The 14,654-nt window shown below is 32.9% G+C and overlaps 1 pseudogene; it reads left to right on the forward strand.

Moving 5' to 3' along the window:
- The first annotated feature begins 10,287 nt into the window (after positions 1 to 10,287).
- Positions 10,288 to 11,335, forward strand: LOC113757289 (annotated as a pseudogene).
- The last annotated feature ends 3,319 nt before the right edge of the window (positions 11,336 to 14,654 follow it).

Here is a 14,654-nt window from a genome sequence, read left to right on the forward strand (position 1 = left end):
GCTTTTTGGCTAAAATTATCATCACCAAATAATTCAAAATAACCACTACTACAATCATCCAAAATTTTCATACTGTCAGTCAACTCTTTTGGAGTAAAATATTTTTCAACTCCAATGACATCCATATCTATCAAATCAAATTTTCGCCCATCACTTTGAAGAGAGTCTGCAACCAACGAATTTTTCAACAACAATTTCATGTTCTCTTCTCTTGTCAAATCAAAATTTTCTTCTTCTTTTGTCAAATTACCATATTATTTTTTTTCAACAAATTCATTACTTCTAATTTCTCCAAACAAGGTACGTAAATCAAAAATATCAATTGATTCAAAATTTTCGGTATCAGCCATATTATCAACAAATCTATCATTTTTAAAATCCACAAACCAATACCAACAACTAGACTTCAGTTCGAAAGCATAATTTCTTTCAATCATGTGCAAAACATAGTAAATATGCTTCCAAAATCTCTAAAGTATTTTAGTACGACCGATAAAGGTTTTATAAATACTTTCTGCCATTATTTTACGCATCACTTGAAAGAATAATTGTGCCTTTTCTTAAAAACATGTTTTTACAACTTACTTGCATCAACCCAACAAAGAATATCATCCAAATTATATTGTTTGAGATATTTTTCCACTGTTAAAATCCAACCAAAATATGTATGTCTATTTGTGCTTATAGGAGTCAATATGGAAAATTTTTCACCATCAATCAGATCTTTATAATATCCATTATTTAACAATTTGTATACCTGAATAAATTTTTTTCCTCCATCCTATCATGTTTTCTTGCCCTCCCTGGTTGACTGACCAAATTATTGTTGTATGTATACCCATGCTCGTCAAACCTCATTCGTGTACACTCGTAAGGAGTGGTTCTAAGCTTATTGTGAATGCTCAGTACCAAGAAGTAGAAGAGAGAATGCATAAGAGAGAATTAACTTGGCTAAAGAATTAGGAAACAATTGAGGGATTTTTTAAGAAGTTAATTCTCCAGCTGCCACTTTTGGAAATTTTCTATCAACAACTAGTTACCAAACCAATAGCACATAGTAAGAAATCGGGATAATTTTAGAAACCTCCCTTGAGGCTTTTAATAATCTCAAGAAGCTCCCCTCAATATTTTAAAATTACACGTACCATTCCTATTGGTGCAAAAATACTCTACTACCCCTAATAGGATACTCAAAAGACTTTTTTATGGGAAAAAAGAAGGCCAGAAATCCAAGATAAAACAAAAAAATCAATTTATTTTCTTTTTTATAGCCTTTTACGCTTTTGCCTTCTATCCCCTTTCCCCAACTTTTCTTCTCTACTTCAAGACCAATTTTTGTCCATCAATCCTGGCTTGTGCTTTGTTCTATTCCCTTCCCTTCTCCTTCTTTGATTTCCCCTACATCTCCCTTTCTCTTTGCAAAAGTGACTAGGCTCATCTCTCTCCTTTTTTTCCCCATATTTTAAGTGTAGTGGGTTTGATTATTTTGCATCTATTTTATTTGATTTTGGTGGATTATGGGTGATAAAACTTGGTGATGTCACATATTAAAAGTTTGATAGATGGATATTGGGCTTTAGACAATGATTTGCTGAAAAAAAATGGCCGCAATGAGAGGAAGAGGCAAGGGGATTTGAGTGTGGGGTTGATTGTTTATGAATTGTTGTTTTGGACAAAATTTGAGGTTGAGTTTTATCAAATTTGGTAGCAAGTGGCGAGATTTGTTCACGTTGCGGGAAATAAATTGGATTGTGGTTTCTTGGGCATCCACAGTCGTTGGAATTGGTTTTGATTCAAATTAGGGTGGTTACTTGATTTTCTTAATAGTGTTGCTTAAAAGCATACGATCATCAAAATTCCCTATTTTTATCTTTTATTTTTTTTTTGTAGAAAAAATTTCATGACTTTCGTGATAATCTAATTTGGAAGAAGGCAATCAAGGGATGCAATCAACATTTAGCAAAAGCTCTTGTTCTTTTCTTTGTAATTTTTAGGGTAAAAAGGGTAGTTTAGGGTATTTGAAGGAAATGATAGTCTATTGGGTCTATTTTGAAGCATAAATAGTGAACGTAAGGGAGGTTGGTGTTATTTCTAAAACCTAAGGGGAATTGTCTGAAATTGTCCGAGACCTCGGATGAGGTTTTCAAAATTATCCGTAAGAAATCAAATGCGAAACTTGATTAGTATACGCGCACACGACACCGCACCACGCCACGCGTGTGTTGACGACTGATGTCCGTAACCAACGACAAGCAGGTTTTCAATTTTTTTCCTTTCCTGGATTCAGAGATGGTGTCAGCTTCTATTATTGGTGAGTAGGAGGAAATCCACAATATACAGTACACATCACCCATATTCTTTTTAATTGAACAATGTATGAAATTATGGTGATTCGAAATTAAATTATTTGTTTATTGGGCAACGAATCCAAAATAAGAGTTGGAAATGTATTGTGACAACAATTGTTAACTTTGGCCACAAATGATCAAAATAAATATTTAAGGTTTAATATGACATTATGGGTTCAAAATATAGTTACTTGTTATGAAACAACTAAGAGTGTGGATGCCCATTTGTATTCTCAAAAGGATCAATTCACAATTCATTGCTCCCAAGAGGATTAATTCATAATTCATTGCTACATTATGTAAAGGAATTACATTGGATGAATGGTTTCAATCCATAAGAGCTATTCATGTATTGGATGAACCATTTCATATGGCTATTCATGTTCTTGTAGTAACGAGTGTTTAATAGAATTGATGTACCTTTAATTTTGTAGTACCTATATATAGAGGTACCTTGGCACCTCTTGGGTGTACTTTTTGATTAATTGGAATAATAAGAAAATCATTCTCCATTTCTGTACTTCTTTCTCTAATATTTCAATTCCTATTATAGTAGTTCTTTTTTTTTTTTTAGTTTTACAACACATTATCAGCACGAGTCTTTACTTTTGAACAAAAAGATGAAACGGAGCCTCTACCTTAAAAAAAAAAAGTGAAACACGAGATTCTGCCGAAATTCTGCCCGTATTTTTCCAGTAACTTCTGTCTACTTATTGAGAAATGGATGCCAAATATTTGGGATTAAATAATGGTGATGATGACATTTGTCTCATTGATAGTGCTACTACGCACACTATATTGAAAAATAAAAAAAATTTCTTGTATGAAAATGGGAGAGACAAATGTTAATACCATAAGTGGTAGTGCAAAATTGATTGAAAGATCCGGAAGAGCCACTATATTTCTTCCTAAAGGGACTAAAATTGTCGTAAATAATGCACTACTGTCTCCCAAGTCTCGGAGAAATTCATTGAGTTTTAAAGATATCCGCGAAAACGGATATCATATTGGGACAATGACTGAGACAAATGGAGAATTTTTATTAATCACAAGTATCATTTCTAGGTAGAAACGCGTAGTAGAAAAATTACCTTCTTTTTCTCTTGGCTTATATTATGCACAAATTAGTGCAATTGAAATTTATCACCTAGTAGACTAGAAGTCTACTTATCCCAATAATTTTATCATTTGGCATGATCATTTCAAAAATCTTGAATCTATAATGATGAGACGAATAATCGAGAATTCACATGGTCACTCATTGAAAAATCAAAAGATATTAAAAGCAAATGAATTCTCCTGTGTTGCTTGTTCCCACGGAAAATTAATTAGACCATCACCAGCTAAAGTTGGGACTAAATCCCCTACATTTCTAGAACGAATTTATGGTGATATATGTGGATCATTTCGATAATTTATGGTGCTAATTGATGCATCAACTAGATGATTACATGTATGTTTATTATCTACTCCCAACCTGGCGTTTGCGAGATTGCTTGCTCAAATAATTAAATTGCGAGCACAATTTTCAGACTATCCAATAAAGAAAATTCATCTAGATAATGCTGGTGGATATTCGTCACATGCTTTTGACGATTATTGCATGTCCATTGGAATAACTGTTGAACATCCTGTAATTTATGTTCACACACAAAATGGTCTAGCCGAATCATTTATTAAACGAGTACAATTAATTGTTAAACCATTGTTGATGAGATCTAAATTACTTTCATCTGCTTGCAAACATGCTATATTACATGCAGCAGCACTTGTGAGAATTAGACCGACAAGTTATCATACTTATTTTCCCCTACAATTAACTTTTGGTTATGAATCCAATATTTTTCATTTACGAATATTTGGTTGTTCGGTTTATGTTCTAATTGCACCGCCTCAATGTCGTAAATTGGGCTCGCAAAGAAGATTGGAAATATATGTCGGGTATGAATCACCTTTAATTATTAAGTATATGGAACAATTGACAGGTGATTTATTTACTGCGAGATTTGTAGATTGTTATTTTGATGAATCACATTTTTTAACATTAAGGGGAGATAAAAATCGACCGAAAAAAGAAATCACTTTAAAAATATCATTGAATTTTCTCGATTCTCGTACCAAAGAATGTGAACTAGAAGTTCAAAAGATTATACATTTACAAAAAATTACAAATCAATTACCGGATGCATTTAATGACTCGAGAAGAGTTACTAAATCACATATTCCTATTGAAAATGCTCCGATTAAAATTAATGTCCTTGAAGGACAAATTACAAGTGCTAATGAGTCTAAAGTGCGCCTGAAGCGTGGGAGATCTCTTGGTTCCAAAGATAAAAATTCTCGAAAGAAAAGAGGAGTACATGAATCAACAATTAGTGACAAAATTCAACCTCCTGAAGAGATCGCTCCTAAAGAGCCAATTCTTGAAAAGAATGAAATCATAGAAAATTCAATAAATTTTGTCACTTCAGGAAAAAGTTGGAACCGAAAAGAAATAATTATTGATAGTATTTTTGCATATAATATAGCACTTGATATTATGGTAGCGAATAAGGATCACGAGCCTAAATCGATTGATGAATGTCGACGTAGAAATGATTGGCCAAAATGAAAAGATGCGATCCAATCTGAATTGGACTCACTGGTTAAAAGAAAAGTTTTTTAGATCTGTAGTCCAAACACTTGAAGGTGTAAAGTCAGTAGGATATAAATGGGTATTCGTGAGAAAATGAAATCGTGAGGTATAAAGTAATACTTGTAGGCTAAGGATTTTCACAAAGGCCTGGATTTGATTATGATTACACGAATTCACCTGTAGTAGATGCTATCACATTTAGATATTTTGTGAGTTTTGCAGTACATGAAAAATTAGATATGCATCTAATGGACGTCGTTACTGCATATTTATATGAAAATCTTGAAAATGATATTTATATGAGAGCTCTCGAAGGATTCAATATGCCTGAAGCATGCAAATCAAATCCTAAAAATATTTATTTCATTAAATTACAGAGCTCTTTGTATGGATTCAAACAATCTGAACGCATGTGGTACCGCCTCAATGAATGTTTAACTAAAGAAGACTATACCAATGATCCAATATGTCCATGTGTCTTTATCAAGAAAAATGGATCAAATTTTGTGATAATTGTTGTATATGTTGATGATCTAAATATGATTGGAACTCCTGAAGAGATTCAAAATAGTGTTGAATATTTGAAAAAAAATTTGAGATCAAAGAATTTGGAAAAATAAAATTCTGCCTTGGTTTACAAATTGAGCATTTGAAAAGTGGAATTTTTGTTCACCAAACTGCTTATACCTGGAAGGTATTAAAGCGATTTAGATGGATAAGTCATATACATTAAGTACCCCAATGGTCAGATCATTAGATCCTAATAAGGACCCTTTTAGACCGTGAGAGGAAGATGAAGGTATATTTGGTCCTAAAGTACCATATCTCAGTGCAATTGGTGCACTACTGTATTTTGCTAATTGTACAAGATCTGATATATCATTTGCAATAAATTTATTAGCAAGATTTATTTCCTCGCCCACAAGACGACATTGGAATGGTATTAAACATATTTTTCGTTATCTTTAAGGAACAAATTGATCTTGGCTTATTTTATTCAAATAAATCTAAACTTGAATTGCTTGGTTATGTTGATGTTGGATATTTATCTGATCTGCATAAAGCAAGATCTCAGACTGGTTATCTATTTACATATGGAGGTACAACCATTTCTTGGCGATCTACAAAGCAATTATTAGCCGCCACTTCATCGAATCATGCTGAAATAATAGCAATTCATGAGGCTAGTCGAGAATGTGTTTCGTTAAGATCAATGACCTACTATATCCGGCAGAGTTGTGGGTTATCCTCCGAAAAAGAAAATCCTCCAACTATATTTTATGAAGATAATGCAGCTTGTATAACTCAATTGAAAGGAGAATATATTAAAGGAGATAGAACGAAATATATTTCACCAAAATTCTTTTTTACTCATGATTTACAAAAGAATGGTGAAATTGATGTGCAACAAATCCGATCAGATAATAATTTGATAGATTTATTTACTAATGTATTGCCGACTGCAATATTTGAGAAATTGGTGAAGAATATTGGAATGCGACGACTATAAAATCTCAAATGATATTTGCATCAGAGGGAGAAATCAATACACAAGAATAGTGTACTCTTTTTTCTTCACTAGGGTTTTTGTGCCGTTGGATTTTTTCCTAGTAAGGTTTTAATAAGACATATTCTGTGTATAATGGATATCCAATGGGGAGTGTTATGAAACAACTAAAAGTGTGGATATCCATTTGTATTCTCAAGAAGATCAATTCATAATTCATTGCTCCCAAGAGAATTAATTCATAATTTATTGCTACATTGTGTAAAGGAATTACATTGGATGATCGGTTTCAATCCATAAGAGCTATTCATGTATTGGATGAACCATTTCATATGGCTATTCATGTTCTTGTAGTAACGAGTGTTTAATAGAATTGATGTACCTTTAATTTTGTAGTACCTATATATAGAGGCACCTTGGCACCTCTTGGATGTACTTTTTGATTAGTTGGAATCATAAAAAAATCATTTTCCATTTCTGTACTTCTTTCTCTAATATTTCAATTCCTATTATAGTAGTTTGTTTTTTTTTTTTTAGTTTTACAACATTACTTAAATAAGAGAGTTATTGGACTATATGTTTATTGACCTCTACTAACTTATTTAAGGTCATTTTATATCACTATCCAAAGAAGAATTAAGGTCATTGTATATCACTATCCAAAGAACAATTCTTGGGCGCTAACATTTTTCTTACATGCCAAGACTATTAATGAAAGTTGACCCAAATCTCTCTCTCTTTCTCTCAATTCTTAGGACTGATGCCAATTCTTACCATTTAGAAAGAAAAATTAGATTGTTTATATATATGATGAGTTCCCTCTAAGTCATGGTTAAGAAAAATTCTTAGTTAAACGTAGTTTTATGAAATGTGAATTTCCTTTTCGTTGTCTTTATTCATTAGTATTGTTGGGATTATTGTATTATAATTGCAATGCACAGATACATGGACTTTTGACATTTTTTCTTTTTAATTGACTCTGACTATGTCTCGAACTCGAGACATCAAACCTGGAGACGACTTTTGTCCAAAATGCTTGTAAAAATTCAGAAGAATAATTTTGGACCTTATTATTTAATAATGGTACAATTATGAGAGTCATTCCTAGTTAATTATCAAACTTGGAACTTGAAAATAATGTCGACATCATGTCCTTATTATTTTTTTGTTTCATAGAAAAATAAAGCATTCTCGGACTCGACATTATCATATTATTTTCAATTGTCAGCTTAAGTGAGAAAGACAGGTGAAAATTTTGTGCATTACTAATTTATTTAGGCCTCACGCGTCGCGCGAAGGTGCCCACATCATCTTCGCTGTATTGGAGAAATTTGAGCGCTTTGATCATAAGAAATTCACAATCACAACTGGCCACAAAGAAAGCACTAACTGGTTTAAACAAAGCATGCAAATTTCTTAAACAATAGACACCTAAACCAACCATTTTACCGTCTTGCCAAAAAAAGGGCATTAAAGTAAAAACAACCTATGCCTAACACAGCTAACAAACTTCAGCACCTTCACTTCACTGCCACGTCATCAACAACATTTGCAAATTTCCAAGGAAGTCCATGCACTAAAGGTGCCCATGCCCCATAGGGGACCTCAGGTTAGTGTTCAACTCCTGTCTTTCTATTCTTAGGAAATATTGAAATTAAACGTTATAACTAATCCTGATTTCCTTATGCTATATTTGTACACAATTTGGCAACAAGGGTAAAAAAATAAAAATTAAAAGGTTTATCTGCAAACTGTAGTTCGGCCAGCATCTTTTTTTTTTTTTTTTTTTTTTTTTTGGGATCATCTCAGCACCCGCAGACCCCGTCATGTATCAATATTTCTGTACTTAGCATTGGCTTCTTCCGCCTGAAGAACACACGAACCACCGAAATAGATGGTGAATGAAAGTGCACTTAACCCTTTTAATTTTTCAAAACAATTGCTTTTAGAAAAAATAATAAAAACTTTTTTGAATTTAATTTTAGAGAAGAAGAATTTTAAACCTTTTTGAATTTAATCTTGGAGAAGAAGAAGTTTAAAACGTACTTTAATTTTCACAACTGATGATGAAAATAGCAAAATGTTCACGGAGAGTGACAAAAGTGCCATCTTATCTTTTTGCTGACTGCTCCGCTTTCCAATGAGAGGGTCTAGAAGGGACCACGGGGAGGAACAGTTGCAGGTCCAATCGTTTCTAGCGATTTTGTGTATTTTACACATCGTGTAACTTTATTTATACACGACATAACTTTGTTTGTATAACGTGTAATTTTAAAATAAATTTTTGTGGACCCTACACACATTATTAAAAATGAGGTACAAAAAGTAATTTGAATCGCATAAATTTTTTGGACCAAATCTTAGCCGTGAACAGCTCAGGAACGATCCATCTGATGACCGCTTCCGCCTCTTATCCATCCAAAAGGGGGTGCCTCTGCTTCATATTTTATCCATATTGATATATTTCTTTTCTGTCCCCCTAACTATTAAATGTGAAAGGTTGCCCACCAAATTTGACGAAACCGTTTATCCTAATTGATTATTATCAATAGGGCATAACTTTAATATTCTTCTTCCAACCCTTTCTGGTGATTCCTGCAACTCCAGCCGTCCGTCAATGACCATAGAGCACTATTAACCGACAACTAACTAACCACTACTAATCTATTCTCAAATTTTAATGAAATTGCACAATTAGTTTTCATTTCTCACTTTTATTTCAAATTTGGTCTCAATTTAATGTGAATCCCAATAAATAAGATCGGAGTTGAAATCAAAGAAGGTATTTCAATCACCATCAGATAAATTCTTCATATCTAGTTTTGTTTTTGAGATGCATAGAAAATGTAAGCTGATTTTTCAATCTACGAGAAAACCGAAGTCTAAGAGAATAATTTTGTCAAAATTTGACAAAGGAATAACAGTTGTGAACCGGTGGTCACTGGTTGGCAGCTAGAAGTTATAGCAGTTTTAAACATAATTGGAGAAAGTAAAAGATTAAAACTATGTTGTCTACTATTAACGACTTACATTGACAAAATGGCTAAAGTTAGGGTTGAAAAATAAATCAAACTACGCGACATTCAAATCGACTTCGATTGGCAAGAGTTTATTTCAATTTGATTTGTCAACTAGTCAAATCAAATTTGAACAACATTTTATAGTCGATAACTTTGAAACTTGATAAAAAAAAGTCCGTTTAAACTCGGTTTAGTAAATAAACAAATCAAGTTTGAACAAAATTTTAAACTCATTAAAATAATTAAATACGTTTGAATATTAGGGTATTCGATTTAATTAGACACGTTTGTACCCCTAATTAAAGCATGCACTTTTATAAGTTTAGGAATCAACATTATACATTTAATAGCTAGCTAGAGGGTCAAAAAGTTAATTGCCTTAAATTCTTTTAGCAGCCATAAGGTATAGTTGGAGGGATTCCCATGAAATTGATTAGATTCTTCTATGTGACTAAAGAATTTCGGGTGTGACGCATTACTAGTCGTCTAGTCCTACCCTAAAAAAAAAATGGTATTACTAGTCCTTTTCTTCTTTTTTGGCGTGCCCCCGCCGTGGGGTGTGGGGAAGGGAGTCTGTGCGAGAATTCTAGGTCGGGGTACAAGGAGCCAAAGTTCACCTTATTCAAAGTAAACAACCGTCCATCTCAGTTGTCGACTTTCCTGTCGATTGCGTATATATATTACTATCTTTTACCATGACTTTAGAGGATAGCTAATTTTGCTTGCTATTAAATAATAATTTCGGTAGTCTATAAATACTCTTGTTCCTCACTGCTTCTTGCACCACATAATTCTTTCAAGAACTACCAAAACCTTCTTGAAATCCCTCTCTTTCCTTTTAGTTCATTTCCAAGAAACCAATTGAACCATCATGGCCCCTGTCACTTCCAGTTATGAGGTCACCTCCTCAATCCCTCCTGCAAGGTTGTTCAAGGCCACCATCCTTGAAGAGAAGCATCTTCACAAGATCTTGCCACAGGGCGTTAAGAGTGTCGAAATCCTTGAAGGAGATGGTGGAGTTGGCACAATTAAGTTGACCACATTTCTTGACGGTAAGATAATCAATACAAAGTGATTATTTTCACACATTTGAAGTCTTCAAATTGCTCCTTTTTTTTTCCTTATATTTGGGAAAAACTAATGGCTTTTTTTTTTTTTTGGTTGCGTTAAATATTTAGGTGGCGAGCATAAGACTGCCAAACAGAGAGTTGATGGAATTGACAAAGAAAAATTTACATACAGTTATACTGTACTTGAAGCTGATGGATTTAAAGATGTAATCGAGAAAATCTGTTGTGTCATCAAATTTGAACCCTCTGCTGATGGAGGTTCAATCTGCAAAACCACTAATACATACTACCCCAAAGGTGGTGCTCAGATAAGTGAGGAACACCTCAAGGGAGGAAAAGAGAAGGGTTTGGGAATGGTTAAGCCTGTTGAGTGTTGAGGCTTACCTCCACGCAAATCCTACTGCCTACAACTAATTATAATGAATGCTACTGAAGGACTCTTCGACATATTTTCTTCAAGATTGAAGTACACACTGAGGGTGTGTTTCCTTTTTTGCTTGGTTTGCTTTAAGCTGTTTGGTTAAGTTAAAAACAAAATTGAATCATAGAGAGAACAAAAAAAATATAGTGTTTCTTATGGAGAAAAAAATGGAGCTGATGCCTAAAATCTCACATGGATCCAACTCAGTCCATTTAATGGAGAAAAGGCAAATAACACAACAAGAATATGCTCAAAGTTGGAAAAATGTGCTATAATTATGATTACTCCTTTATGAAATAAAGCTGAAAGCAGCTCAATTTCTTTTTGTTTTCCATATTATTCAATTTCGTTGTCGATTTTTGATAGATGTATTTTTTTTATTGCTTTAATAAGGGCTATGATTGGATATCCTGTTATGCCATTGGCTGTCGATGCTAAACCTGATAAATTAGATGGATCATCCAAATAAAGACAAAATTGGCTATGTAAACATTGGTGAGGGACTATTTCAGCTTAAGAAAAATAGTTGAGGGACTAAATTGGCTTATAATAAAATTAGGGACTATTTCAGCTTTGTAAAAATAGTTGAGAGACTAAATTGACTCGTGAAAAGTTTAGGGACTATTTTGACATTAACGAAATAGTTTTGGGACTATAAACATTAGGTCACAATGTTGAAATATCAAAACACATGTTTGGGACCAAAACTCATAGAACTTCTTCACGTCGCCAACGAAATTTGATTCTGAAGTAATGCTAATTTTATTTATTATTTGTTTCCTTGCTGGTCTTCTGTCTTTTTGGTTACAATATTAAAATGTATCCATAATTTTCAATTCCAAAAGTGTTGAATATTTAAACGAATTCTAGGAAGGGCACTGAGAGTCAAAATCTTATTCAAACAGCCAGCCATCTCAGAGTACATATTTTTTTATTATCAGGTTTAAAATGTATCTATTGCAATTTTTGAATGATTAGCCATGACTAAGAGAATAAAATAATTCACTTGCTGTTTTTAGATATGAATTCATGACTGTCAGTAGTCTATAAATACACTTATTGCTCACCACTCTTTGCACCGCAAAATCTTTTCAAGATCCATCAAACCCTCCTGTTCTTGATCTTTGTCCATTTGTGAAAAGACAAATTAAAGCATCATGGCCCTTATCACTTGTAGTGCTGAGATGACCTCCCCAATCCCTCCTGCAAGGTTGTTCAAGGCCGCCATCCTTGATGACCACCCTTAATGCCACAGGCTATTAAGAGTGTGGAAATCCTTGAAGGAGATGGTGGAGTTTGAACTATTAAGTTGCGCACATTTGGTGAAGGTTAGATGTTATATTAATGTAGAACCCAAATTTTAAGGATCTAATAATAATCAATGCGTGCAGGGTTACAGAATTGGAGGGATAAAACAAATACTCAAAATATACGTGGAAGAAAAGAAAATAATAAATTCAACTCACAATATTATTGAAATTTCAAACAATGAAAAAAAATCATACCACAATAAATTCTGCTGGTTCTAATAATAATCAAAGCATACAAGGTTATAGAATTAAAAGGATAAAACAAACACTCAAAATATATGTGGGAGAGAAGAAAATAATAAATTCAACACACAATATTATTGAAATCTCAAACAATAAAAAAAGTCACACCATAATAGAAAACCTTGCTAATTCTTCTAGATTCTTTCTCTTGAGAAACCAACCTAAATAATGTCCTATTTATAATCTACCAAACTTGTTAGGAAAGAAACCACTTGCATAAGAAATTACCAAATAAAACAGAAATTCCTAAATCACACAACTACTAAAAACATAACTCAAATAAAACTAAAAAATAAATAAATATTTCTAGGCTTAGTTTAATTTGTCAACGTTTCCTCCCTTAAACCAAACTATCCATTGAGATAGGTTCAACACCATCTCGAGCAATAATTTCTATGTTGTAGTACACTTGACATGAAACTCTAACTTGTTACCAGTTATTAATTTCATTTTTACATGTAACAGTGGATGCACTATGTATTTTGTAAAAAATTTCTCAACAATTTCTTCTTGATCAAAGTACTCACTTATATAAACCCATTCATCACCAGAATCACCATATTTACCACCAATGTAAGTGCCTAAAATTACAAAATCATAGATTGCTTTCTCGCTAAAGTTATCATCACCAAATAATTCAAAATAACCACTACTACAATCATCCAAAATTTTCATACTATCAGTCAACTCTTTTGGAGTAAAATATTTTTCAACTCCGATGACATCCATATCTATCAAATCAAACATTCTCCCATCACTTTGAAGAGAGTCCGCAACCAACGAATTTTTCAACAACAATTTCATGTTCTCTTCTCTTATCAAATCAAAATTTTCTTCTTCTTTTGTCAAATTACCATTTTATTTTTTTCAACAAATTCATTACTTCTAATTTCTCCAAACAAGGTACGCAAATCAAAACTATCAATTGATTCAAAATTTTCGATATCACCCATATTATCAACAAATCTATCATTTTTAAAATCCACAAACTAATTCCAACAACTAGACTTCGATTTGAAAGCATAATTTCTCTCAATCATGTGCAAAACATAGTAAATATGCTTCCAAAATCTCTAAAGTATTTTAGTACGACCGATAAAGGTTTTATAAATACTTTTTGCCATTATTTTACGCATCACTTGAAAGAATAATTGTGCCTTTTTCTTAAAAACATGTTTTTACAACTTAATTGCATCAACCCAACAAAGAATATCATCCAAATTACATTGTTTGAGATATTTTTCCACTGTTAAAATCCAACCAAAATATGTATGTCTATTTGTGCTTATAGGAGTCAATATGGAAAATTTTTCACCATCAATCAGATCTTTATAATATCCATTATTTAACAATTTGTATACCTGAATAAATTTTTTTCCTCCATCCTATCATGTTTTCTTGCCCTCCATGGTTGACTGACCAAATTAATGTTGTATGTATACCCATGCTCGTCAAACCTCATTCGTGTACACTCGTAAGGAGTGGTTCTGAGCTTATTGTGAATGCCCAGTACCAAGAAGTAGAAGAGATAATGCATAAGAGAGAATTAACTTGGCTAAAGAATTGGGAAGCAATTTAGGGATTTTTTAAGAAATTAATTCTCCAACCGCCACTTTTGGAAATTTCTATCAACAACTAGTTACCAAAACACTAGCACATAGTAAGAAATCGGGATAATTTCATAAACCTACCTTTAGGTTTTTAATAATTTCAAGAAGCTCTCCTCAATATTTTAAAATTACACATACCTTCCCTATTGGTGCAAAAGTACTCTACTACCCCTAATAGGATACTCAAAAGACTTTTTTATGGGAAAAAAGAAGCTCAGAAAGCCAAGCAAAAACAAAAATCAATTGATTTTCTCTTTTAGCCTTTTACGCTTTTGCCTTCTACCTTTACGCGCTTTCCCATGCCAATCTTCCTATAACCACTTCCCTAGTCCCCTTTCCCCAACTTTTCTCCTCTACTTCAAGACCAATTTTTGTCCATCAATCCTGGCTTGTGCTTTGTTACATTCCCTTCCCTTCTCCTTTTTTGATTTCCCCTACATCTCCTTTTCTGTTTGCAAAAGTGACTAGGCTCGTCTCTCTCTCTCTCTTT

Source organism: Coffea eugenioides, unplaced genomic scaffold (genome assembly GCF_003713205.1).
Source record: "Coffea eugenioides isolate CCC68of unplaced genomic scaffold, Ceug_1.0 ScVebR1_291;HRSCAF=939, whole genome shotgun sequence".
Taxonomy (NCBI): domain Eukaryota; kingdom Viridiplantae; phylum Streptophyta; class Magnoliopsida; order Gentianales; family Rubiaceae; genus Coffea; species Coffea eugenioides.